Below are 27,970 nucleotides of genomic sequence, written 5' to 3' on the forward strand. Positions count from 1 at the left end.
ATAGTCAAAATACTTGGAATACTGACTGTAAAATTATACTAAACACTGGTTGCATGATAACAGGGCTTGCTTGCTTCTTTGTGCGTTATTTGTATTATTTTGTAAAGATAGGGTCAATGTGAGAGTGTCTAAATAAACTAATGATCCCTTTTATCAGCTAATATTCAGGATAATGACAATGAAAGGGACTGTCAATGCAGCTAAAGTTAATTTTCTATTTAGATAATAGAAGTATCAACGATAGTTTGAAGATGTTTTTAATATTTATTAACATAAAAAGTAGTTACACTGTGAGTTACTTTTATAACTGTCTTGCTGGTTTGAGTAAATCAATTTTCATTTTTTTTCACTTAAAATATTAAAAAAATATTTTAAAGCTTTCTGCATCAATAAAATTCAGTGCCTTGCTGAAAAAGGGAAAAATATTAACAAAGTAAAAACTGCAAAAAATTTGAATGATTACAAAATTTTAAAGCACATTTCTGTAATTATTTAGTTTGCCAAAACAATGTTAAACTGTGGATCCCTTTCTTGAAACATGGTTGATTGCAATTTAGGATATTACCATTAAATTAAAACTCTCTAAATTCTTTTTATTTTTAATTTTTTAATTTAATTTTTTTTTTTATACAGCAGGTCCTTATTAGTCATCAATTTTATACACATCAGTGTATACATGTCAATCCCAATCTCCCAATTTATCAAACCACCACCCTCACCCCACTGCGGCTTTCCCCCGTTGGTGTCCATACGTTTGTTCTCTACAGCTGTGTCTCAATTTCTGCCCTGCAAACTGGTTCATCTGTACCATTTTTCTAGGTTCCACATACATGCGTTAATATACGATATTTGTTTTTCTCTTTCTGACTTACTTCACTCTGTATGACAGTCTCTAGATCCATCCACGTCTCTACAAATGACCCAATTTTGTTCCTTTTTATGACTGAGTAATATTCCATTGTATATATATATGTACCACATCTTCTTTATCCATTCATCTGTCGATGGGCATTTATGTTGCTTCCATGTCCTGGCAATTGTAAATAGTGCTGAAATGAACATTGGGGTGCATGTGTCTTTTTGAATTATGGTTTTCTCTGGGTGTATGCCAAGTAGTGGGATTGCTGGATCATACAGTAATTCTATTTTTAGTTTTTTAAGGAACCTCCATTCTGTTCTCCATAGTGGCTGTATCAATTTACATTCCCACCAACAGTGCAAGAGGGTTCCCTTTTCTCCACACCCTCTCCAGCATTTCTTGTTTGTAGATTTTCCGATGATGCCCATTCTAACTGGTGTGAGGTGATACCTCATTGTAGTTTTGATTTACATTTCTCTAATAATTAGTGATGTTGAGCAGCTTTTCATGTGCTTCTTGGCCATCTGTATGTCTTCTTTGGAGAAATGTCCATTTAGGTCTTCCGCCCATTTTTGGATTGGGTTGTTTGTTTTTTTAATATTGAGCTGCATGAGCTGTTTATATATTTTGGAGATCAATCCTTTGTCCATTGATTCGTTTGCAAATATTTTCTCCCATTCTGAGGGTTGTCTTTTTGTCTTGTTTAAGGTTTCCTTTGGTGTGCAAAAGCTTTTAAGTTTCATTAGGTCCCATTTGTTTATTTTTATTTTTATTTCCATTACTCTAGGAGGTGGATCAAAAAAGATCTTGCTGTGATTTATGTCAAAGAGTGTTCTTCCTATGTTTTCCTCTAAGAGTTTTATAGTGTCTGCTCTTACATTTAGGTCTCTAATCCATTTTGAGTTTATTTTTGTGTATGGTTTTAGGGAGTGTTCTAATTTCATTCTTTTACATGTAGCTGTCCAGTTTTCCCAGCACCACTTATTGAAGAGACTGTCTATTCTCCATTGTATAGCCTTGCCTCCTTTGTCATAGATTAGTTGACCATAGGTGTGTGGGTTTATCTCTGGGCTTTCTATCTTGTTCCATTGATCTATGTTTAAGTTTTTGTGCCAATAACATATTGTCTTGATTACTGTAGCTTTGTAGTATAGTCTGAAGTCAGGGAGTCTGATTCCTCCAGCTCCGTTTTTTTTCCCTCAAGACTGCTTTGGCTATTCGGGGTCTTTTGTGTCTCCATACAAATTTTAAGATTTTTTGTTCTAGTTCCGTAAAAAATGCCATTGGTAATTTGATAGGGATTGCATTGAATCTGTAGATTGCTTTGGGTAGTATACTCATTTTCACAATATTGATTCTTCCAATCCAAGAACATGGTATATCTCTCCATCTGGGTGTATCATCTTTAATTTTTTAATCAGTGTCTTATAATTTTCTGCATACAGGTTTTTGTCTCCCTAGGTAGGTTTATTCCTAGGTATTTTATTCTTTTTGTTGCAGTGGTAAATAGGAGTGTTTCCTTAATTTCTCTTTCAGACTTTTCATCATTAGTGTATAGGAATGCAAGAGATTTCTGCGTATTAATTTTGTATCTTGCAACTTTACCAAATTCATTGATTAGCTCTAGTAGTTTTCTGGTGGCATCTTTAGGATTCTCTATGTATAGTATCATGTCATCTGCAAACAGTGACAATTTTACTTCTTCTTTTACAATTTGTTTTCCTTTTATTTCTTTTTCTTCTCTGATTGCCGTGGCTAGGACTTTCAAAACTATGTTAAATAATAGTGGTGAGAGTGGACATCCTTGTCTTTTTCCTGATCTTAGAAGAAATGCTCTCAGTTTTTCACCATTGAGAATGATGTTTGCTGTGGGTTTGTCGTATATGGCCTTTATTATGTTGAGGTAGGTTCCCTCTATGCTCACTTTCTGGAGAGTTTTTATCAGAAATGGGTGTTGAATTTTGTCAAAAGCTTTTTCTGCATCTATTGAGATGATCATATGGTTTTTCTTCTTCGATTTGTTAATATGGTGTATCACATTGACTGATTTGCATATATTGAAGAATCCTTGCATCCCTGGGATAAATCCCACTTGATCATGGTGTATGATCCTTTTAATGTGTTGTTGGATTCTGTTTGCTAGTATTTTGTTGAGGATTTTTGCAACTATATTCATCAGTGATATTGGTCTGCAATTTTCTTTTTTTGTAGTATCTTTGTCTGGTTTTGGTATCAGGGTGATGATGGCCTCATAGAATGAGTTTGGGAGTGTTCCTTCCTCTGCAGTTTTTTGGAAGAGAGAAGCATAGGTGTTAGCTCTTCTCTAAATGTTTGATAGAATTCACCTGTGAAGCCATATGGTCCTGAACTTTTTTTTTGTTGGAAGATTTTTAATCACAGTTTCAATTTCATTGCTTGTGATTGGTCTGTTCATATTCTCTATTTCTTCCTGGTTCACTTTTGTAAGGTTATACCTTTCTAAGAGTTTGTCCATTTCTTCCAGGTTGTCCATTTTATTGGCATAGAGTTGCTTGTAGTAGTCTCTTAGGATGCTTTGTATTTCTGCGGTGTCTGTTGTAACTTCTCCTTTTTCATTTCTGATTTTATTGACTTAAGTCCTCTCTCTCTTTTTCTTGATGAGTCTGGCTAATGGTTTATCAGTTTTGTTTATCTTCTCAAAGAACCAGCTTTTAGTTTTATTGATCTTTGCTATTGTTTTCTTTGTTTCTATTTTATTTATTTCTGCTCTGATCTTTATGATTTCTTTCCTTCTGCTAACTTTGGGTTTTGTTTGTTCTTCTTTCTCTAGTTCCTTTAGGTGTAAGGTTAGATTGTTTATTTGAGATTTTCTTGTTTCTTGAGGTAGGCTTATATAGCTATAAACTTCCCTCTTAGAACTGCTTTTGCTGCATCCCATACGTTTTGGATCATCGTGTTTTCATTGTCATTTGTCTCTAGGTATTTTTTGATTTCCTCTTTGATTTCTTCAGTGATCTCTTGGTTATTTAGTAACGTATTGTTTAGCCTCCATGTGTTTGTGTTTTTTACGTTTTTTTCCCTGTAATTCATCTCTAATCTCATAGCGTTGTGATCAGAAAAGATGCTTGATATGATTTCAATTTTCTTAAATTTACTGAGGCTTGATTTGTGACCCAAGATGTGATCTATCCTGGAGAATGTTCCATGCGCACTGGAGAAGAAAGTGTAGTCTGCTGTTTTTTGATGGAATGTCCTATAAATATCAATTAAATCTATCTGGTCTATTGTGTCATTTAAAGCTTCTGTTTCCTTATTTTCTTTTTGGATGATCTGTCTATTGGTGTAAGTGAGGTGTTAAAGTCTCCCACTATTATTGTGTTACTGTCGATTTCCTCTTTTATAGCTGTTAGCAGTTGCCTTATGTATTGAGGTGCTCCTATGTTGGGTGCATATATATTTATAATTGTTATATCTTCTTCGTTAATTGATCCCTTGATCATTATGTAGTGTCCTTCCTTGTCTCTTGTAACATTATGTTAAAGTCTATTTTATCTGATATGAGTATTGCTACTCCAGCTTTCTTTTGATTTTCACTTGCATTGAATATCTTTTTCCAAGCCCTCACTTTCAGTCTATATGTGTCCCTAGGTCTGAAGTGGGTCTCTTGTAGACAGCACATAGATGGATCTTGTTTTTGTATCCATTCAGCAAGCCTGTGTCTTTTGGTTGGAGCATTTAATCCATTCACATTTAAGGTAATTATCGATATGTATGTTCCTATGACCATTTTCTTAATTATTTTGGGTTTGTTTTTGTAGGTGCTTTTCTTCTCTTGTGCTTCCCACTTAGAGAAGTTCCTTTCACATTTGTTGTAGAGCAGGTTTGGTGGTGCTGAATTCTCTTAGCTTTTGCTTGTCTGTAAAGCTTTTGATTTCTCCATCGAATCTGAATGAGATCCTTGCCGGGTAGAGTAATCTTGGTTGCAGGTTCTTCCCTTTCATTACTTTAAGTATATCATGCCCCTCCCTTCTGGCTTGTAGAGTTTCTCCTGAGAAATCAGCTGTTAACCTTATGGGAGTTCCCTTGTATGTTATTTGTCATTTTTCCCTTGCTGCTTTCAATAATTTTTGTCTTTATTTTTTGTCAATTTGATTACTATGTGTCTCAGCGTTTTTTTCCTTGGGTTTATCCTATATGGGACTCTCTGTGCTTCCTGGACTTGGGTAGCTATTTTCTTTCCCATGTTAGGGAAGTTTTCGACTATAATCTCTTCAAATATTTTCTCTGGTCCTTTCTCTCTCTTCTTCTGGGACCCCTATACTGTGAATGTTGTTGCGTTTAATGTTGTCCCAGAGGGCTCTTAGGCTGTCTTCATTTCATTTTTTTTCTTTATTCTGTTCCACAGCAGTGAATTCCACCATTGTGTCTTCCAGGTCACTTATCCGTTCTTCTGCCTCAGTTATTCTGCTATTGATTCCTTCTAGTGTAGTTTTCATTTCAGTTATTGCATTGTTCATCTCTGTTTGTTTGTTCTTTAATTCTTCTAGGTCTTTGTTAAACATTTCTTGCATTTTCTCAATCTTTGCCTCCATTCTTTTTCTGAGTCCTGGATCATCTTCACTATCATTATTCTGAATTCTTTTTCTGGAAGGTTGCCTATCTCCACTTCATTTAGTTGTTTTTCTGGGGTTTTATCTTGTTCCTTCATCTGGTATATAGCCCTCTGCCTTTTCATCTTGTCTATCTGTCTGTGAATGTGGTTTTTGCTCCACAGGCTGCAGGATTGTAGTTCTTCTTGTTTCTGCTGTCTGCCCTCTGGTGGATGAGGCTATCTAAGAGGCTTGTGCAAGTTTCCTGATGGGAGGGACTGGTGGTGGGTAGAGCTGACTGTTGCTCTTGTGGGCAGAGCTCAGTAAAACTTTAGTCAGCTTGACTGCTGATGGGTGGGGCTGGGTTCCCTCCTTGTGGTTGTTTGGCCTGAGGCAACCCAACACTGGAGCCTACCTGGGCTCTTTGGTAGGGCTAATGGCAGACTCTGGGAGGGCTCATGCCAAGGAGTACTTCCCAGAACTTCTGCTGCCAGTGTCCTTGTCCCCACGGTGAGCCACAGCCACCCCCCGCCTCTGCAGGAGAACCTCCAACACTAGCAGGCAGGTCTGGTTCAGTCACCTGGGGTCACTGCTCCTTCCCTTGGGTCCCGATGTGCACACTACTTTGTGTGTGCCCTCCAAGAGTGGAGTTTCTGTTTCCCCCAGTCCTGTCAACGTCCCGCAAGCAAGTCTCACTAGGCTTCAAAGGCTGATTCTCTAGGAATTCCTCCTCCCATTGCCGGACCCACAGGTTGGGAAGACTGATGTGGGGCTCAGTACCTTCACTCCAGTGGGTGGACTTCTGTGGTATAAGTGTTCTCCAGTCTGTGAGTCACCCACGCAGCAATTATGGGATTTGATTTTACTGTGATTGCACCCCTCCTACCATCTCACTGTGGCTTCTCCTTTGTCTTTGGATGTGGGGTATCTCTTTTGGTGAGTTCCAGTGTCTTCCTGTCAATGATTGTCCAGCAGATAGTTGTGATTCTGGTGTTCTCACCGGAGGGAGTGAGAGCACGTCCTTCTACTCCGCCATCTTGGTTCCACCCCTAAAACTCTCTAAATTCTGCAAGCACATTGTACATGGTTGCATCTACAGTGTACAGATCTGTGGCCTACCTATAACCATGGCTAAACCTAAATGCAATATTGGAGTTGACCTTTCAGTGTTGAGCTACTTGCCTCCACCCTTAAATATGTGACCGATCAAGTTTTCAAGTTATAACAGTTTCAAATTCCCAAGCAGAAATAGTATTACCTGACAGGAAAATATACCGACATCAAAGTTAACAGAGAATCAAAAGTGCATTTTAATTTTTAATCATTGTAGAGGCTATTAAAGCCAAAGCAGAGAATGCCAAATATCTAGACTGATAAGTCTATCAGAGAGGTTAATCTGCCCTCTTTCTTATACAACTCCCTTTAAAATAATCTGCCTCTGTTCTCAGCCCTGAAGGCCCTTTTACACTATGTGAATCTTTCCCTTTTACACAGGTAACTGAACAAATCAAAAACAACTGAACTAAGGTGGATTAATCCACTTCTTAAATCAGCAAATCTAGTTTTTTTTTTTTTCATTGAAAATCTAAGTAAATAAACAAGTGGAAGTTCATTGAACTAAAGAGCTTCTGCACAGCAAAAGAAACAATCAGTACATAGAAAAGGCAACCTACAGAACGGGAGAAAATATCACACCACAAATTGTATCTGATAAGGGTTAATGTCCAATCTACATAAAGAACTCTCAACTTGATGGCAATGAAACCAAATAACCCAATTAACAATGAGCAAAGGACATGAATAGACATCTTTCCAGGGAAGACATACAAATGATTGATAGGTTATATGAAATTGTGTTAACATAACCAATCATCAGGGAAAAACCACAATGAGGTATCACCTCACACCTGTTGGGATGGTTATTAAAAAGAAAACCACAAGTGTTGGCAAGGATGTGGTTGGTTGAATCCGTGGATGGGGGACCCACAGATACAGATGGCCAACTGTACTATGCCATTCTACATATGGGACTTGAGCATACGAGCATTTGGGTATCTGCAGAGGGTCCTGGAACCAATACCCCCATGGATGTTGCAGGATGACTGTACTCAGTTTGTTTCCTTCTGCCCCATCCTGCAGCCCTTACACCTTCACAAATGTCTTTCCTATGGTCACTCACCAATAAACTTGCTGCACACAAACCTCAGTCCAGAATCTGCTTCCTGGGAAATACAACTTCCAAAACTATATTAAGATCTATGTTATTTCTTAGTGTTTAAGACCATGGCCTCTTGAATAGGACTTGAATTCTAGTCCTAATACACCACTTTTTAGCTGTGTTACTTTAGAGAAGTATTTCACTTCTTCATGCTCACTTATATAAAAGTAATTATTATAATACCTTACCTGAGGGTTGTTTGTAAAATTAAATGAGTAAATGTGTATAAAGCACTTAGAATTAAGGTGCTTAGATAAAGGAGAAGATAAAGAATTGTTACAATTATTCAATTGATTAATTATATAATCTTAATCATAATAATGCAACTGATAAGATTAAAAGTGTCTCTGCTTATTATCATGTCCAGTGACTCATTTAGGGTATACACACGTGCACATGCATACACACATATTAAATCAAATTTTATCAATAATTCAATCATTTGTTAATCATGTCAGTCATTATTATGACACAAAGAGAGCCTGTCTTGTGAATTAGGACCTGTGCAAGTCCCAAGTAGATCCTGCTCTTAATCCCATCTTCCTGAAAGCTTCGGTAGAAAGCATATAAGAATGGTGTTGGACGTATCTGTGGAACAAATGAACAGCAGGTAAATATTTACTATGTGGTTGAGAATAGTAAGTTTGATTTACACTGCAATTGGAGAGTGGTAGAAGAATAATCCAGTCAATGTTAGCCTTTGCCGTTTTTCAGAACATCTACTTAGTATGATGGTGAGGACACAAGGGCCACACTTTCTCTGATTAAACTAAAACTATCACTGCTAATGATGGGGCAGATAGTGACACAACATTACCAATCTTCTAGGATTGAAAAACAAGTGAGACCCCCCTCTCCCCAGTACAGTATAGGCAGCCTTATATAGACTGTCACTTAGACAAAAATTTTACTGTTGAACATACTTTGAGTGATAATTTTTTCTTATTTACTTTTTCTCTGATGTTAATATACATGCGAATCACCTGAGCATATTTTTAAACTGGGTTCTGGTTGATGAGATTATGCCTTTCCACCAAGCTTCCAGGTGAATGTTAATGTTGCTGCTGACCCACAGGCCATAATTTGAGTAGCAAAGTCTTAAGCAGAATCTTGACTTGTGTTTAGGATCTAGGAAGACTCATGTCTTGTTGGACTTCCTAATGTTATATTTTAAAGTCAAATAACCCTTACTTATATCATCTTCTTCTACACACAAGCACTCCATCCTTAGTTATATTATGGTGCAATTTTAGAGCCCTGAACCTTAACACTGACTTGTCCTGATACCAAATTATAAGATATGATTGCTATCCTAGAGCAATTCATGTAAATTAGCCCATCTGACATATACACACCTACACACTCAAGCTACTGTCAATTGTGCCCAAATGTCAGAGCTGCTGTTTTCTGGATCATGTCATTTTACATTCAGAATAAAGGGCATGAGATGATTAAAGATTCCTGAAAAGGGGAGACCAAAGCTTTCTAGGTTGTGGCATCAGTGAGATCATACCATATCGTGTCTTGGGTCTTTTGGGCAAGGCTAAGATTAGAAACTATTTCTTCATATTAGCTTAACCATCCTATAAGGAGAGCAAGAGACAATATCCAATGTTCCAAAGCTTGTAAGTTGAACTCTGCTCCTAACAAGTTGGCATCTTGTTCTGGTGCTACTGGAGAGCTCCTTCAGCCCTTTTCCTTTAAGAGGAACAACACCTAGCAGCATCATAGCCCCTGAGTACCAGATCAGTCATGGACTTCAATGCCCTTGCTTCTTCATTGTCAAAGGGGTAAAGGAATTTGACCAAGATCTTTGTAGCAATATCCTACTAGGAATGATGGGCATAAAAGAGCTCTTGGCTCTAGAGATCTGAGGGTTAGTATTAAGCCACATTTGGGACTATGAATTGTCACCTTCAGTGATGGGAATATCTTCATGTTTTTTAACTTCATAGAAAATTTACTAGTGCTAAAAATTCACTGCTAAGGTAACCAGAATGCATGTCTCAATAATAACTTCCAGGAATATAGACAAGTGCCTGGCATTGTTTGAAAGGTGAGTTTACTATCCTGAAGGATAACAGAATACATCCATTCACATATTCCTGCTGGCGATTTTTTCATGGTTTTCACATGTACCTCAACTGAAGCTAAATAGGAATCTCTCAGACATAAAGATTTTTGGTCACCTCTATTTGTAACGTCTTCCTCTCTAAAAGGATTATCTTTTACTCCTTTATACTGGATTATTATTAAATTGTTGGTGGTCTTAAGACAAATTATGATTGGGAATTTTATTAGCTAATTTGTACAAAAGAAATTTAAAAAGAAACTTGTGAAAGAATGTGACCTGTATTATTTATTTTACAAGTCTGAACTTAATGATAATTTAAAAAATATTTCCCTTGAAAACAAAGGATCCATTCTTTGTCACCAACTGAATTATAAATTATTAGCTGCTGTCTTTCATAAATAGTTTAGATTATGGTCTAATTTATCTCAATTAGTGTGTTGGTTACTTTAATAGATGAATGCATTAATTTTAATTGGGTAATGACTAATTGGATAGGTATCAGCCTACCAAACTGTTTTGCTTACTTGTTAAAAAAAGCTCAGAAGTAATACCAGACCTAAGTGATACCAGTACAACCTAATGCATTTAAAAATATAATTCCACATCAGATTATATTTTTACACAGATATTGAAATTCAAATGCCAAAAATTCACAAATATCTAAAATAATTTTCAAAGGGAATTGAAAGGGGAAAATTTTCTATTAAAAATCTATTCCTTGTTTCAATAAAAATGAGCAGCTGTATGTTCGGACTCTGGACTCACTTGAGCCTGAGTGAGATTGTTATCATCACTTTAAGTAAGAAGGAACTGTGTCATCAAGAAATTAGATGCTTTATACCATTTTTCCTTGGAAGTACTTTGGGGGAATATATGATGTTCACATTCTGGCTGCAGTTCCATAACCTTCTTAAGAACCAGGGACACAGAAAACAGAAATAATGAAAGGAATTATCATTTCACGTTCAAATCCAGAAGACATCATACATGTTTCTAATTCATTTTTTTAAACTTACTAATTAAAATGAGGTATGAATTTATGAAGAAATAACATAATTCAATGATCCAAAGAATTTCCCTTGTTATTCAATCAGAACTTGATTCAATTTAGTAATAACTGTAAAACAAGCTATAAAAAACAAAGGTGTAAAATAATTTTCATAATATAAATTAAACTGTGTAATGATGTCAAATTTGAAGTTATTTCATACCTTCCTTTTCTGTGTGTGTTCACATTTTCATCTTAATTTTAAATGATGCTAAGTATAACTAGGCACTTGCATGTTTTTTCATTTACTGAAATTGATTTCTTACCAGTCTCATACATCTCCAAAACTTATGATACACTATACTCACATATTTCAATTTTTTAAATTAATTGTTTGCCCCCAATTACCCTATTAGCATAAAGCCTATTACCTAAATTTAAGGGGTCCCTGAGTTTTCTACAAATATCAGGGGCTTTATTAATTCCCTTACAAAAGTTCCCAGGGATACTTATGTAAATTAACCTAGTTTTCTCCAGTGACCAGCTTTGTATAAAGAGCTCAAAAACGATTCACGAACTTCCTGTTTCACCTTTGATACCTTAAGGTGCTTGGGGGTCATCACTCCCATTCTCACAACAATAAAAGGTTAAAGAAACTGAAAATCAGTAACTTCTTGGATACATCAGAGAATTGAGGTCATAGGGCAAACCATCATCTTGAAATGTGGAGAGATGGGCAATTCCAGAGTCACAGCAAAGATGTTTACCTGAGAAGATGCCCTCGGAGCCATGTACTGATAGAAACAGTTGAATAGTAATTTTTACAAATTACTGAAATCTGAGAAAATCTTGGGACTTCCAACTCAGAGGGTCCCTACACTTTCAAGGAGTTTACCACCTGTGGCCATATTAGGTTCTCAAAGTGAAGAACCAGAAAAGATCTACTCATAGCTCTGGCTGGGAGGGTAAGAAAGAATGATCACAGTAAAATATAGCCATAGAATTCTCCACAGTGATAATCAATTTTGCAAGGAAAAAGACTATACCAGAGCTATATCAGGCTATACCAGAGCTTTCTCTCTCCTGGAGGAAGGGTATCCTCTCTCTCCAGGGCCTTCTAGCCTTCCTGTATCTTAAGGATTAAAAAAAAAAAAAAAAGCTATACTAATGAGGAACACATGTGAAGGCCACAGTCCAGGAACAGAGATTCACTGAAAGTCTGATATTTAATCATAAGAATATAGAATAGTTCTCCCCCACATCCTGCCACCAAAACAAGTCACCAGTGTAATTGCAGTGAGTTGCAGCTAAAAGGCCTTCATGACACAGAATCTGAGGAGTCCTTAGGGAAGCCCAAAGTCAAGAAGGGAGACAAAAAAAGTAGAAGATACTTGAGGAATTTAAAGCCTCTGTTACCTACACTATAGAAAACGTAACATAGAGACAACTTCTAACCAGATTAATATAAATTTTCTCATTAAAAGGACATATTTATTTCAGTTTCTGTGATTGAATTCAAGTCTGGCTGTGAACAAAAAATAAAATGGCATTCCAAAAGTAAAAAAAAAATTTCTTCAACTCACTCTGAAGAAATACAATAATAATGAGAAACAGATTCATTCCAGACATAGATGTTAGAATTATCAAGCAGAGAATTTAAAGTAACTAATATTAATATATTTAATATTAAGGGATGTAATGGAAAAATACATGGCATGCAAGATCAGATCTAAGCAAGGAGATGGAAATTCTTAGAAAGAAGCCCAAAAAATGCTAAAAAAAAAAAGAAAAAGAAAGCAGAGCAAAACATCCAAGAATTATGGGGCAATTTCAAAAGATGTACCATACACATATATACAACAATAAGAATTACAATGGACCTCTTGTCAGAAATCACAAAAGCAACGAGAGAGGAGTGAAATATTAAGGAAAAGAAAACCTGCACCAACTTAGAATGCTGAATCTAATAAAATTATACTTCAAAATTTAAAAGAAATAATGAAATTTCCTGACAAACAGAAACAAAGGGAATTAATTCATCACTACCAACTTTCCTTGCAAAAAATGTTAAAAGAAGTTCTTCAGGAAGAATAAAAATTATATAAATCAGAAATTCAGATCTATATAAAGAAAGGAAGTGCATAGGACTTTAAGACTTACTATAAAGCTATAATATTTAAAACACTGATACTGGAAAAACAATAGATCAATGGAATAGAATAGAGTTCAGCCATAGACACAAACATAATCAAATGATATAAGGTAATTCAACAGATAAAAGATAATCTTTCAACAAATGAAGCTAGATCAATTTGAATCCCATAGGCAAAAAAAAAAAAAAAAAGTGAACTTAGGCATATACCTTACACCTTCCACAAAAATTAACTCAAAGTGGATCATAGGCCTACATGTAAAATACAAACTAACATTTCTAGAAAAGAACATAGGAGAAAATCTAGATAACCTTGGATTTGGTAAGAAAGTTCTTAGAATTAACACCAAAAGCACAGCCCATGAAAAGAAAATTGTAAAGTTTGACATTATTATTATTATTTTTAACATACTTATTGGAGTATAACTGCTTTACAATATTGTGTTAGATTCTGCTGTATAACAAAGTGAATCAGCTATACATATACATACATCCCCATATCTCCGCCCTCTTGCGTCTCCCTCCCACCCTCCCTATCCCACCCCTCTAGATGGTCACAAAGTACTGAGCTGATTTCCCTGTGCTGTCTGGCTGCTTCCCACTAGCTATCTATTTTACCTTTGGTAGTGTATATATGCCCATGCCACTCTGTCACTTTGTCCCAACTTACCCTTCTGCTTCCCCGTGTCCTCAAGTCCATTCTCTACGCCTGCGTCTTTATTCCTGTGCTGCCCCTAGGTTCTTCAGAACCTTTTTTTTTTTTAGATTCCATATATATGTGTTAGCATACGGTACTTGTTTTTCTCTTTCTGACTTACTTCACTCTGTATGACTGTCTCTAGGTCCATCCACCTCACTACAAATAACTCAATTTTGTTTCTTTCTAAGGCTGAGTAATATTCCATCATATATATGTGCCACATCTTCTTTATCCATTCATCTGTTGATGGACACGTAGGTTGCTTCCATGTCCTGGCTATTGTAAATAGAGCTGCAATGAACACTGTGGTACATGACTCTTTTTGAATTATGGTTTTCTCAGGGTATATGCCCAATAGTGGGATTGCTGGGTCGTATGGTAGTTCTATTTTTAGATTTTGAGGAACCTCCATACTGTTCTCTATAGTGGCTGTATCAATTTACATTCCCACCAACAGTGCAAGAGGGTTCCCTTTTCTCCACACCCTCTCCAGCATTTATTGTTTGTAGATTTTTTGATGATGGCCATTCTGACTGGTATGAGGTGATACCTCATTGTAGTTTTGATTTGCATTTCTCTAATTATTAGTGATGTTGAGCATCCTTTCATGTGTTTGTTGGCAATCTGTATAACTTCTTTGGAGAAATGTTTATTTAGGTCTTCTGCCCAGTTTTGGATTGGTTGTTTGTCCTTTTGATATTGAGCTGCATGAGCTGCTTGTAAATTTTGGAGATTAATACTTTGTCAGTTTCTTCATTTGCAAATATTTTCTCTCATTCTGAGGGCTGTCTTTTCGTCTTGTTTATGGTTTCCTTTGCTGTGCAAAAGGTTTAAGTTTCATTAGGTCCCATTTGTTTATTTTTGTTTTTATTTCCATTTCTCTAGGAGGTGGGTCAAAAAGGATCTTGCTGTGATTTATGTCATGGACTGTTCTGCCTATGTTTTCCTCTAGGAGTTTGATAGTGTCTGGCCTTACATTTAGGTCTTTAATCCATTTTGAGTTTATTTTTGTGTATGGTGTTAAGGGGTGTCCTAATTTCATTCTTTTACATGTAGCTGTCCAGTTTTCCCAGCACCACTTATTGAAGAGGCTCTCTTTTCTCCATTGTATAGTCTTGCCTCTTTTACCAAAGATAAGGTGACTATATGTGCATGGGTTTACCTCTGGGCTTTCTATCCTGTTCCATTGATCTATATTTCTGTTTTTGTGCCAGTACCATACTATCTTGATTACTGTAGCTTTGTAGTATAGTCTGAAGTCTGGGAACCTGATTCCTCCAGCTCCGTTTTTCTTTCTCAAGATTGCTTTGGCTATTTGGGGTCTTTTATATTTCCACACAAATTGTGAAGTTTTTTTGTCCTAGTTCTGTTAAAAATTCCATTGGTTGTTTGATAGGGATTGCATTAAATCTGTAGATTGCTTTGGGTAGTATAGTCATTTTCACAATATTGATTCTTCCAATCCAAGAACATGGTATATCTCTCCATCTGTTGGTATCATCTTTAATTTCTTTCATCAGTGCCTTATAGTTCTCTGCATACAGGTCTTTTGTCTCCTTAGGTAGGTTTATTCCTAGGTATTTTATTCTTTTTGTTGAAATGGTAATTGGGAGTGTTTCCTTCATTTCTCTTTCAGATTTTTCATCATTAGTGTATAGGCCTGCAAGAGATTTCTGTGCATTAATTTTGTATCCTGCTACTTTACCAAATTCATTGATTAGCTCTAGTAGCTTTCTGGTAGCATCTTTAGGATTCTCTATGTATAGTATCATGTCATCTGCAAACAGTGACAGTTTTACTTCTTTTCCGATTTGGATTCCTTTTATTTCTTTTTCTTCTCTGACAGCTGTGGCTAAAACTTCCAAAACTATGTTGAATACTAGTGGTGAGAGTGGACAACCTTGTCTTGTTCCTGATCTTAGAGGAAATGTTTTCAGTTTTTCAGCATTGAGGACGATGTATAGCTGATTCACTCTGTTACAAAGCAGAAACTAACACACCATTGTAAAGCAATTATACTCCAATAAAGACGTTAACAAAAAAAAAGCACATAAACAAATCTATTTGTATCCTTCAATAATTGCATGTCAGAAGTCATATAAAATATCAATAAGCATTGCCAGAAACCAGTTTGGGCTTGCACTCATTTATACACATTAGATAAAAATTGGAAATGTTCTATGGGTTGTAAATTTTGTTTGTTGGACATAAACAATTAGCTGACTGTCCAGAATATTCACAGGTTTGGAAGCATTGTTCAATAGCAGAGGTCTGATCTGCTTTTACTTAACTCTGGCATTAAATGTACACCCTGCTGTTTTTGCTGTCATTTGTCCTGTACATTTTCATTAACAAAGTTTGGTTATCCCTAAACTAAAAGCTTCACAGATTAAAGGCTTTGTCTTCTTAACTACCTTCGTTCCTTAGAAATGACCGCTCATAATTAGGTACTTCATAAATGGAGTCTTAAGATGGTATAAATAAATGCCAGAATACTCATGTGATATTTTAATTCAGAAGTTTAAGTACTTGTGACTCATTAATACCTGTTCTGCATAGTGAAAGCATATGGTTTATGTTTGCATATCATTTTTGCTATTGATAATATATTTAGTTCAGTACAACTAAAAGTTATACCAACTATAATGTTGAGGAAGAAATACTCCATCATTATCAAGATTTGCCCCCACTTAGTTGATTCCTGAGATAGTCAATTAAGGATATGCTTCAATTTGCTTGTATTAAAAGTGAGGTTTTAATAACTATATTGTATTCCCTCTAGATTGGCTTTAAATATTAAATAAGACAAAGCACATATAAGTAGTTATCTTTGTGATATAAAATATCCTGCACTTACCAGTATTAGTTGGACAGCTGGTGAATCATTCACTCAGACTACCCATAAGCTCCCGGTACCTAATAATGTTTAGCAAATATGCTCACTAATTGAGCTCTGAACCAAAAGAACTCTCCTCCTAAGTGTCACCTTTGAAAATGTATTCTCAACACCAATGTTTTTGGATTTCTTACTCATTTGAATAGGGTATAAAATATAACAATAATAAATGTTATATTTTTTCTGTCAATATGAATCCATGTTAGTCCTAAAGGAAACACATTCAAAATGACACATGGTGACAGATTACAATAGAATCTGAAGGAGGCACAAAGTTATGTGAAGTCCAAACTTTGCCAGGTCTTTTGGTTTTACTGCCAGTTCCTTGCCAAAAACCTATTTGATAGATGAGAACAATTTGTCTTTTTGGACATTCATGAATGAGACACTGCAGACATTGAATTATACATACAGAGGTGAAATCCACTTTTCATATTTGAATTTAGTAGGTGAATATGGAAGTAGAATTAAACGTCCCAGATGTCTTGCCAACTTAAACTACCATAAATCTAAATGTTCAGACTAGTTCACCTAAATCACTGTATCTGGTACACAGACGCATTCCATAGAGGTTTACACTTGATACTAATGATACTAATAGCTTCTTTGAAAACATGCATATGGAATACCTTACTCATTATTGGACACTTTTATTCTGAAGGATAGAGTTTATATTTCCCACCACAAACGAGCTCATCTGATGTGCAAATTTTGAGGTGTCTCTGAGATATGAAACACTGGCAAAAAGCAGGTTGAAATCTCAGGGTAGATCATGAGTAACATACTTCAGATTTTGTATAAAGGATAATGGAAGGCAATAGCACTTCAAAGGTATTGTTCATGAAGCAAAGGTGTAAAGGATTAGGCAGGCCAACATTTAAACAAATGTTCACAGTACAGTGTAAATGCTTGACAGAAGTACTGTCAGCTCTCCATACCCATGATTCCATATCCATGGATTCAACCAACCGCTGATTGAAAACATTTGTTAAAAAATCCGTAAAGTCCCAAAAAGCAAAACTGGAATTTGCTGAGTGCTGGCAACTATTTACATAGCATTTACATTGTATGAGGTATTACAAGTAATCTAGAGATGATTTAAAGTATATCGGAGGATATGCATAGGTTAGATCATATGCAAATACTACACCTTTTTATATAAGGGACTTGAACATCCATGGATTTTAGTATCTGCAGGCAATCCTGGAACCAATTCTCTGTGGATACTGAGGCACCACTGTAGATACAAAAATTGGGACATCCTTCTAAGAGAAAATTATATTTGAGGTCACTTTTGAAAAGGAAGTTTCCGGGTGGAGAAGTGACTGATCATTCTAAGTAGAGGACACACATAGTAAAGTCTACTAAATCTCATTGTGGCTTATATTTGAAAAGTGTCCATGAAATGAAATATAGAACATTATTTTGTGAACAGAGAGCAACATGCCTTGAGTATCTGACTTTGGGTTTGATTTTTATTCTGTCTACCATGAAGATTATTCAAAGGATTTTAATTAGAATAATGACAAGATTGAATTTGTGTTTCAGAAATGTAACTCTAGTCACAATATTGTGAACCAACTAGAAGAAGTAGAGAAGAGAGACTTAAAATTCTTGAAGTGAAAATTATAAGATATTAAACTAACCTAATAACAATGAAATGACTCAAGAAAATGATTTGAGATATATTTCAAAAGAAAAAAATGACAGAAATTTGTGAATTATTAAATGTGGGAGATAAAGGAATATATGAAAATGTATGAAGAGGTATATTCATTATTACATGCACTTTCAATAAATGTCTATAGAACTGTTTTTGACATTTCAGTCTTAAGTATCTATATAATAGCATTGCAAGAGAGATAGCACATAGGATAATTGAATATTTAACAGAAAAAAGAAAAGTTCAGTCTCTTACATGTGATTATTGATGTACCAATGCAACATCTGGTGGTTTTCCATTGCATATTGTAAATAAAGACTTACACGTTGAAAAACACCAAAAATACTTCAGACTCAATAAAAGTGAAGTTGAAAACATGAGCATTTATAAAATGTTCTCCATGGAGCATGGTCATGCAGAAATAAGGAGAGAATAATTTGTAAGGGGGAGTTTTCAAGTTCTCACAGAAAGATGTTATACAAGATTATCTGATTTGTTTTTCTCTTTCTGACTTACTTCACTCTGTATGACAGACTCTAGGTCCATCCACCTCACTACAAATAACTCAATTTCCTTTCTTTTTATGGCTGAGTAATATTCCATCGTATATATGCGCCACATCTTCTTTATCCATTCATCTGTCGATGGACACGTAGGTTGCTTCCATGTCCTGGCTACTGTAAATAGAGCTGCAATGAACATTGTGGTACATGACTCTTTTTGAATTATGGTTTTCTCAGGGTATACGCCCAGTAGTGGGATTGCTGGGTCGTATGGTAGTTCTATTTTAATACCGTCTGCTAACACATATATATGGAATCTAAAAAAAAAAAAAAAAATCTTCTGAAGAACCTAGGGGCAGGACAGGAATAAAGACGCAGACGTAGAGAATGGACTTGAGGACACAGGGAGTGGGAAGGGTAAGCTGGAATGAAGAGAGTGGCATGGATATATATACACTACCAAATGTAAAATAGATAGCTAGTAGAAAGCAGCCGCATAGCACAGGGAGATCAGCTCGGTGCTTTGTGACCACCTAGAGGGGTGGGATAGGGAGGGTGGGAGGGAGATGTAAGAGGGAAGAGATGTGGGGATATATGTATATGTATAGCTGATTCACTTTGTTATACAGCAGAAACTAACACACCATTGTAAAGCAAATATACTCCAATAAAGATGTTAATAAAAAAGAAAGATTTTCTGAGTATATCAGTTTCTACATGGAGTTACAAAATGAAATAGAGAAAAAAATGAAAGACGAGCTAGGGAAGTTATCTTTAATAAAGTTAGGTTTCACAGTCCCCTGGGCTTTTTTTTCTTGGATCTGAGCCTGATAGTGAGGCTTGGGAATATTTGGAAGGTTTAAACAATGATTAACTCAGGTAAAGGATAGCCTTTCCTCCTCAAATCTCCCCTAAAATCTGAATTTAACAAAATACAGGTTAAATACCATTCTATAGCCTTTTCTTTTGTAAGAGCTTTTATATAGAGATAAGCCCAATATTTTAAAATGAGTGAATTTAAACAACTTGTGAGTATTTTGTAAAGTTCTAACTAGTGAAAAATATATGTTCTTCAAATTACACTTTAAAATTTGCAATGATTTAAGGCAATTTACCGATGGAATACATGAATACAAAAAGCTGGTACTATAAATATTTTTTAAGTCTTCAGTTTAGGGTAGCAAATGACATAATGAAACACAAATTCTCCTAATAATCTAGGAAAATATTTTCTTTCAATATCTTCATATCACAAATATGCGCTTTATATATATATATATATATATATATATATATGAAAAAATGTAAAATATGTATAGATATACACATGTATATATGTTATATATATATACATTTTTGTGTGAGTATATGTATAGATACATACACACATGTATCAGTTGAGCTATATTTAAGAAACTATTACTTAGAAGACATAAAAAATACAAAAATATAAATAAATATCTGGGGCAAATATTTTATACTTTTAAAGATAAACGCCAAATTTTGACAAAGTTTTTAGGAATAGCATAATGCAATGTACATATATACCAATTTTCCTGCCAAATATTGACTTAAGAGGCAAAACATTCTCATTTTGCTGCAATAGCTCAAAATCTCATGGGGGATCCTCTTTTGGAAACACTTTCAGAGATATTTTACTGGTAATTTAAGAAAATCAATCTCAATTACTTTAAATTCATACCTAATTTTAAACTCCAAATGGATTTTCTCAATGTGATTGCTCACCTTGTTTGCCAGATTTAGATCCAAAAGGGTATTAAAACAATTAAATTCTCCCCCAAAATATGAAATGTTGCTTCAACAATGAATATTTAAAAGCATGCTCTAAAATATCTGAAGGAAATTCTAGAAGAGTTCTAGTGTTTTTAAGATTAATATGCATTAACTTGATACCTACAGATGACAACGAATTCTAGAATTTTTAATGTATATATTAAGATTCTATCATATTATTACTAAATTCCAGGCTGTACTATTTTACCATCATATAAATATCAATGTTTAAATACATAAAGTCATTGCTCAGATGTCAAGCTGTCAATTTAATGTTGAAACTATTCTGGCCACCATCATTGAATTATACATTATCCTGTCTTAATTGTAAGATATAGAGGCAAAACATAAAAAAAAAAACATATTAAAAGGTAGCATGGTTATTTGTTGTTTTGTTTTTGCTCTTTTTTCTATTGAGGTGTAGGAGTTCCTTATGTTTTGAATATTAACCCCTTATCAGATATAGGATTTGAAAATATTTTCTCCCATTCTGTACATTGCCTTTTTAATTTTTTGATTGTTTCTTTTGCTGTGCAGAAGTGCTCTAGTTTGATATAGTCTCGATTGTCTATTTTTGCTTCTGTTGCTTGTACTTTTGGGGACATATCCAAAAAATTATTGCCAAGACCAATGTGAAGAATATTTTCCCCTATGATTTCTTCTAGGAATTTTAGAGTTTCAGGTCTTATATTTAAATCTGCAATCTTTTTTCAGTTAATTTTTGTGTATGGAATAAGATAAGCGTTCAACTTCATTCTTTTGCACATTGACATCCAGTTTTCCTAACACCATTTGTTGAAAATAATTTTTTCTCCATTGTATATTTTTGACACGTTTGTTGAAGGTCAATTGATTATATATGCATGGGTTAATTTCTAGTCTCTCTCTTCTGTTCCATTGGTCTATATGTCTGTCTTTATGCCAGTACTGTACCGTTTTAATTCCTATACCTTTGTAATATATTTTGAAATTAGGAAGTGTGATGCTTCCAGCTTCTCAAGGTTGCTATGGCTATTCAGTGTCTTTTTTGCTTCCATGTGAATTTAGGATTTTTTTTTCTTTTCTGTAAAAAATGCCATTGGGACTTTGATGGAGATATAGTTGAATATGCAGATTGCTTTGGGTAGTATGGACATTTTAACTGTAGCAAGTCTTCTAATCTAAGAACATTGGTTGTCTTTCCATTTATTTATATCTTCTTTAATTTATTTCAGCAATGTTTTGTAGTTTTCAGAATGTACAAGTCTTTCATTTCCTTGGTTAAGTTCATTACTAAATATTTTTTGATGCTATCATAAATGATGTTGTTTTCTTAATTTTCTTTTTGGATAGTTCATTGTTAGTATATAGAGACACAGCTAAATTTTGTTATGTCTATTTTGTATCCTGAAATTTTATTGAATTTGATTAAAAATGAGCAAAGTACTTGAATAGACATTTTTTCCAAAGGAGACATACAAATGGCCAGATATATGAAAGGGTGCTCAACACCAGTAATCATCAGGGAAAAGCCAATCACAATGAGATATCACCTCACACCTGTTAGAACGGCTGTTAAAAAATATCACAAGGAAATCACATTTTCTGTGGGTCAGAAGTCTAGGCATGGCTTTGATGTGTCTCTGATTTAGGATGTATCATAGGATGCAGTCAAGGTGTTGGCCAGGGCTGCAGCCTCATGTCAAGGCTCTACTGAGGATGGATCTTTTCTAAGCTCAGATGCCTCTTGGCAGAGTTAGTTTTTTACATGATATTGGATGTACAGGCCTCAGTTCCTTGCTGCTTCTCAGCAGGAAGCTGCCCTCAGTTACTCATGATGTGGGCCTCTCCACAGAGCAGTTCCCAGTATAGTAGCTTGTTCCATCAAAGTCAGCAAGAGAGAGAATTACAAAATAGAGGGGATAATTTTATGTATTCTGCTCTTCAGAAACAAGTCATAAGGTCCACCCACTGTGACCTTGAGAAATGCATAATACTTAAAGATTTTTCTGAGGTGGACAGTGGTAAACTACATAATGTGGTTATTCTATACTGTATTGTGAAATGTGTCAACATCTGAGAGATCTTCATAACTAAGTGAACCAGTATTTTCTAAATGACCAATGCGGACCCAGAAAACTTCTTATATGTCATCCATCACCCTAGCAGTAACTCTAACAGTTAGAGGTTCTGAAGCTTAATATATGTATATGTGTATATGTGTGTGTGTGTGTCTGTGTGTGTGTATATATATATATATATAGAGAGAGAGAGAGAGAGAGAGAGAGAGCTGAGAACAGTGCCAACAAAATTGGAATGTGGACACTAAAGGATAGGTAAGTAGGGTTATCTACCAAGACACTTTATTATGCTTCTTAGAGTCTTGTTTAGGAGGGTATCATGCAGTTATGATAAATTTTCATTCTGATCACAAATCTGTGAGTCAAAGGTTGGATGACATGGTCAACCACTTACATGATGCAGTAACATTAATTTAAGCACAAGAGATCAACAGATTCAAAATCTTGCCTCTATCTCAACCTTCAAAAGGGGAGATATTTTTAATGCTATGCTAGCTATAATAGTTTGAATGCCTGTTAAGCAGACATTATGTACAAGCACATTGATTTAAGTCTTACACCAACCTGTGAGATGAATATTTATTCTTTTTAACAGACGACTAACCTGATAATTCAGGAAAATATATCTGTCTATACCAATGGGACTGAATTTCTTATTTAATATTATTAAATAGAGTCATTTAATCAAGTTTCTTCTAACATTTACCTAAACTTGTAGAACTTTATAAATGTTGCCAATGTCAACCAAATTTTTTGAATAACTCTGAATATAAAGTCCATAACAAATTTTAAGACACCTTTTCTCAATGTACAAGAATTTAAGTTTTTCTGTAAGGCCTGTGCTGTATTTAGTGTTTGTGTGTGTGTTACATGTGTGCGTATGTGTGGTTGTATAAAAGAAGAAAGAGTAGAACAATTTTATGATGTTCCCTGTGAGCTCCTTTGTGTTACAGTACTTAATGGGTGCTGATCCATCTCTTTCAGTCCTTTAGTTCTAATCAAGATATTTTTCACAATGGATAATTAGCAGCCTATACAGTATTGGCTAATGAAATTCTTTAGAGTTCCTGTTATTATATTGAAAGTAGAATTCATTTTAAAAGATTATGCAAATAACTTTTATTTCATAGGATATTTTCCTTGATTTTTAGTAATTTCTATTGTTTCCATCAATATTGACCAAAGTGAGACCCAAGACCTTTTGGAGTCAAAAAAACCTTTGATTTCTTCCAATAGAAAATACACAGTGAAGACGGTTCTGGAAGTTGTTCCCAGGTACCATATACAAAAACTAATTTCTTTTTCTGGGAGTTGCAGTCTACAGTGAAATATCTTCAATAGTGAAAACCCTGATGGGGAAGGAGTGGATATATTAATGTGGTCTCTTAAATAGAGTATGTACTAAAGACTTGGTGATATCAAACTATGAGCAATTTGGCTGAATTGTTTTGTGAAGGGTTTAGTACTGAATTTAGCAAATTAGGAGCTGGGAAAAAAATCCTGAATTACATATCTCAAATATGTAATGCAACCTTAGGAATTAACTTACTGTTTATGAAGTCACAGCAGTACCTGGCTGAAGAGATGTTCCTTTGTTCTGAAATATAATAAAAGACAAATAGTTTTTTTTCTTTATTTTAATCAATTTAGGTAAATGACTGACAATACTATTGTTCTAAAAGCACAGTTCAGTTGAAAGAAACACCAGATTGTCTCTAAATTATATTCTTCCCCAATGCTTAAATTGTCACTACTCTATTCATCTGGTATTTTACATGCCATATTGAAAGAATATGGAAGTAGTATAGGATTGCTGCAAGAATTATCCTGGAAAAACATAAAAGGTATCTTGCTCATTGCAGGGGTCTTTACTCTTAATTTTAGATTTGGCAGGCATTCAAGGCCTTTGTGGAAGCTAGACATGTTTTCCTACTTTAGTCATTAAAACATTATGCCTATATTTGTCTAGGTTTACGCACATTTTAGGAATTTTTCTGCGACCCATCTGGTAGCAGGGAATAGTCTAGCAGATTTATTCCATTAATACTTAGGAGCTAGTTCAAATTTTGCTTAAAGAAGTAACACTATTTTGAGATGCAACATAAGATAAGGTAAAAACCATGGGCTCTAGTGTGGTAGGAAATAATTGTTTTTTAATCTCATATTTGCTAAACACTCTTACATTATATAACCATTCAGAGTCTTACTTTCCTTATCTTCATAATAGGCACTACTAACCCAATTGTCCTAAGGCTGTTATGAGAATGGCAAAAAATAGATGATCGATAATGCTAATGCTCTGTGATATTTTCAAAATATTGATAAAGAAAAATCTTTTATGTTTGCTTATGTGCTGTTTTACCAACTAGTCAATAGAGATTATTTTGCATAGTCATTGGACAATTCAGCATTACTTAAGAAGCATTTAAAAATGCACTTTAATACTTGAAATGAAGAACATAAATGTAACATATTAACATTATTAGAAAAATAATTTCTATTTAAATGGTAATTTTTCTTTGTGGAACTCTATACTGAGGGTTATAAAGTGAAAATCACCTGTTTTGTTTCAATTAGCCATTTGGAGAAAGCGAGGCAAGAAGGAAAGAATTCACACCTTGCAACCAGACAACCAATGTTTTCAATTCTGTTTGTACTAGATATAAGTTTTTGTGCATGTGGGAATATCAGTTTATCTTTTAAACCTTAAAGTTAGTTTGGCCATCTGCAAAATGAAGCTATTGGTACATCAGTGTCCCTGTAAGGATTAATACAGAGTTTAAGAAACACCCAACACAGTAACTTGGCTCTTAGCAGAATCTAAACAAATATTAGTTTTCATTCTTCAAATTAAGGGAAACAAGACAAATTGGTATATTCTCCTATCTATATATAATTTTCATGCCTGAGGCTTTTTGTTCTTATTTTGATTAATATTTATGGAAGGATTCTTGAAGAATAAAATAAATCACATACCTACAGCAGTTATCAGACCAATGAAGCCCCAAATTCTTATTTAATGAAGGTACCCAGACCACAGTAGACAATGGTTTTCATTCTATTTCAAAAACTAGATTATTACACAACACATTTCTAAATATGAAAAAATTTGAAAGAATACTACATAAACACAATTACAACATAATCACACTAAAATCTTACCACATCTATACAAGCATTCATGACTATCATCAGTTACTCACTTTTTTTCTACTGAGTAGATCCACTGACTCCCTTGGCTAACTCTCAGAGACTGACAATGTAAAATTCACCTATGTTCTGGTCATGGTGGTCTTTCTTAGAATTATCTTAATGTTATCATTTATTTGAAGAAGGCAGCATATCATTATAGGTTAAAACCATGATGTGTTCATTTAAAGATCCTGCCTTAATACTGTTTATAGTTAACTGTTACAGAACTAAGTTTTATGTATTGATGAAAGTTCAGTGGAACATTTGGAGAGAGCATGTGGCACTCAATGTGCTAAAATTGAAAACTACAAGTTAAGAAAATAAATAGAGATTCAATAATTCTTTTATCATACATGTTCTTTATAATAGTAACAAAATGGTAAAACATTTAAATTTGTATTCAATAATTATTTAAGAAGTAACTATCATGTATCATTTTTCATTGTTATTTATAGGGAAAAACCAATGAATATGATCTTTTCCATTATGGAAAAGAGGTAATGGAGGAGACAGACATTACACAAACAAATATATAAGCCTTCAATGCAAGTTATGGTAAGTACGATGAAGAATGGATTGTTTTGAGAGAATAGGAGAAAAATAATTGAAATTAGTGGGCTTAAGGAAAATCTCTCTGAGAAAGTGACATTGAGCTTTGAACATCCCTGAGCATACTGGAAGACCAAAGTGGCTGAAGCAGAGCGATGATGAGTGGGGAGATAAGCGCGCATGTGAGATTATATCATGCAAGCAGTGTTCAGGAACTAATCTTTTATTCTAAGAGTAATGGACAAATGAAAGTCTCTAAGCAGGTGAGTGACATTTATCAATTTAAAATTTATTCATAACAAATGTACCTCTCACATAATAGGATAGATGCATTTCATCCAGTTCAAAATAAAGAAACTTTCTGAAAGTCAATATACACTTTTCACTGCTTTCCTTTATAAAACCAAACAGTTTCCTAAGAAGAGTTGATATGGTGAAAAGGTCTACTTGGTGCCAGGCATTTTAACACAGACTTAACTCCATTGTAATTTATTTTTCTTTCTCCATTATATACAAAATTTTGAAATAATCTGATCCTTCACTTTTGGTCTTTCTAACATCAACCAAACTAAATATTGCATTGAGATTCCACAACTCTAAATTTGCAATACATGGAACATTATTATGTCTTCAATATCACAATATCTAACAGCATCTGCTTGTGGACACTCACTTCTGGAAACTGCCCTCCTCCAATCAAAAATCCTCCCACTTCAGTATAAAGTGAATGATGCCTCATTTGAAATTATACTGAAAAAAAATCCTTTCAAATTGCTAACTAAAATTGTATATATTAAATGTACTCAGAATGAAGAATAACTATTTGAATATGCCTTGTCAGTAGCTGATTATATAAATGGGGTAAATATTTATTGCAGTATAAATGATATATATTTTCCTTAAAATTCAGAATTGCATTAGCCAAATGAATTCACAATAAAAATTCCTGTATGTTTTTGCTCTGTTGATACCTCAAAAATAAATAAATAAATTGCAATGTATGCTGAGCAAATAAAATATGATCACCTTTTGGGGAATAATCTAGGGGTAGACAAATTTTTAAACAATGCAAACATTTCTAAAATCTGGTATGTCTATGTTTGACTCAACCGTCCTTCTGAGAAGAAGAGATCAGCCCTCACTGTTACAATTTCCTTACACAGGATGAGTTACTATCTGAGCCAAAAATTAATTTGCACCTTAAGAAATGTAAGTGAAGACAGAGTTACCCATCTGCCAGGTAAGAAATTGCTTCAAAATAGAATAAAAGTGTTAGCTTTCCTTAAAATTGAATTTACACCTTGCTTCAGTGGGGTGGACGATAGGTAATGAGTTCGCTCTATTATGTGGTTTATAGTGTCTGCACAGTTTTTCTGTACTTTCCCAAAGGATTCCATCTCCTATTTTTATGGACATACAGACAGATACCTGTAGGTGGAGTCAAATTCAGTACAAAAATTGCTCTTCAGGAGGCCAAAAGGTAATTTAATCACTTTATCTGTTTTATATTGGATGTTTTTCAACCGATTGCCTAAAGTGAAACAATTAGAGAATGATCTTTAAGTACCACCTTATAAGTGCTACCAAAGGTCACACTTTATCGCTGTTTTAGTATGCTGCTGATTTTGAACTGGCATGTCAGATCCAAAACAGTCTACTGCCCCTTTTCTATAATTATTACTTTTCCTTGAGGTTTTGAGGTGGGGCTTAAATATGTGCTGGATTAAAGTTAAAAAATGTTCATCTAAGTCAGT

General features: G+C 34.6%; 1 long non-coding RNA gene across 1 annotated transcript in view; it reads right to left on the bottom strand.

Annotated features, from left to right (window-relative positions):
* Positions 1–1,131: 1,131 nt before the first annotated feature.
* The window catches only part of LOC309639117, a 352,791-nt gene continuing 325,952 nt past the window's right edge, over positions 1,132–27,970 (bottom strand). Inside the window, exon 3 of the long non-coding RNA XR_014251479.1 lies at positions 1,132–1,394. This is a non-coding gene — a long non-coding RNA (uncharacterized lncRNA). The remainder of the gene's footprint in view (positions 1,395–27,970) is intronic.

This window comes from Balaenoptera physalus (assembly GCF_965194825.1).
Source record: "Balaenoptera physalus genome assembly, chromosome: 12".
NCBI classification, from domain to species: domain Eukaryota; kingdom Metazoa; phylum Chordata; class Mammalia; order Artiodactyla; family Balaenopteridae; genus Balaenoptera; species Balaenoptera physalus.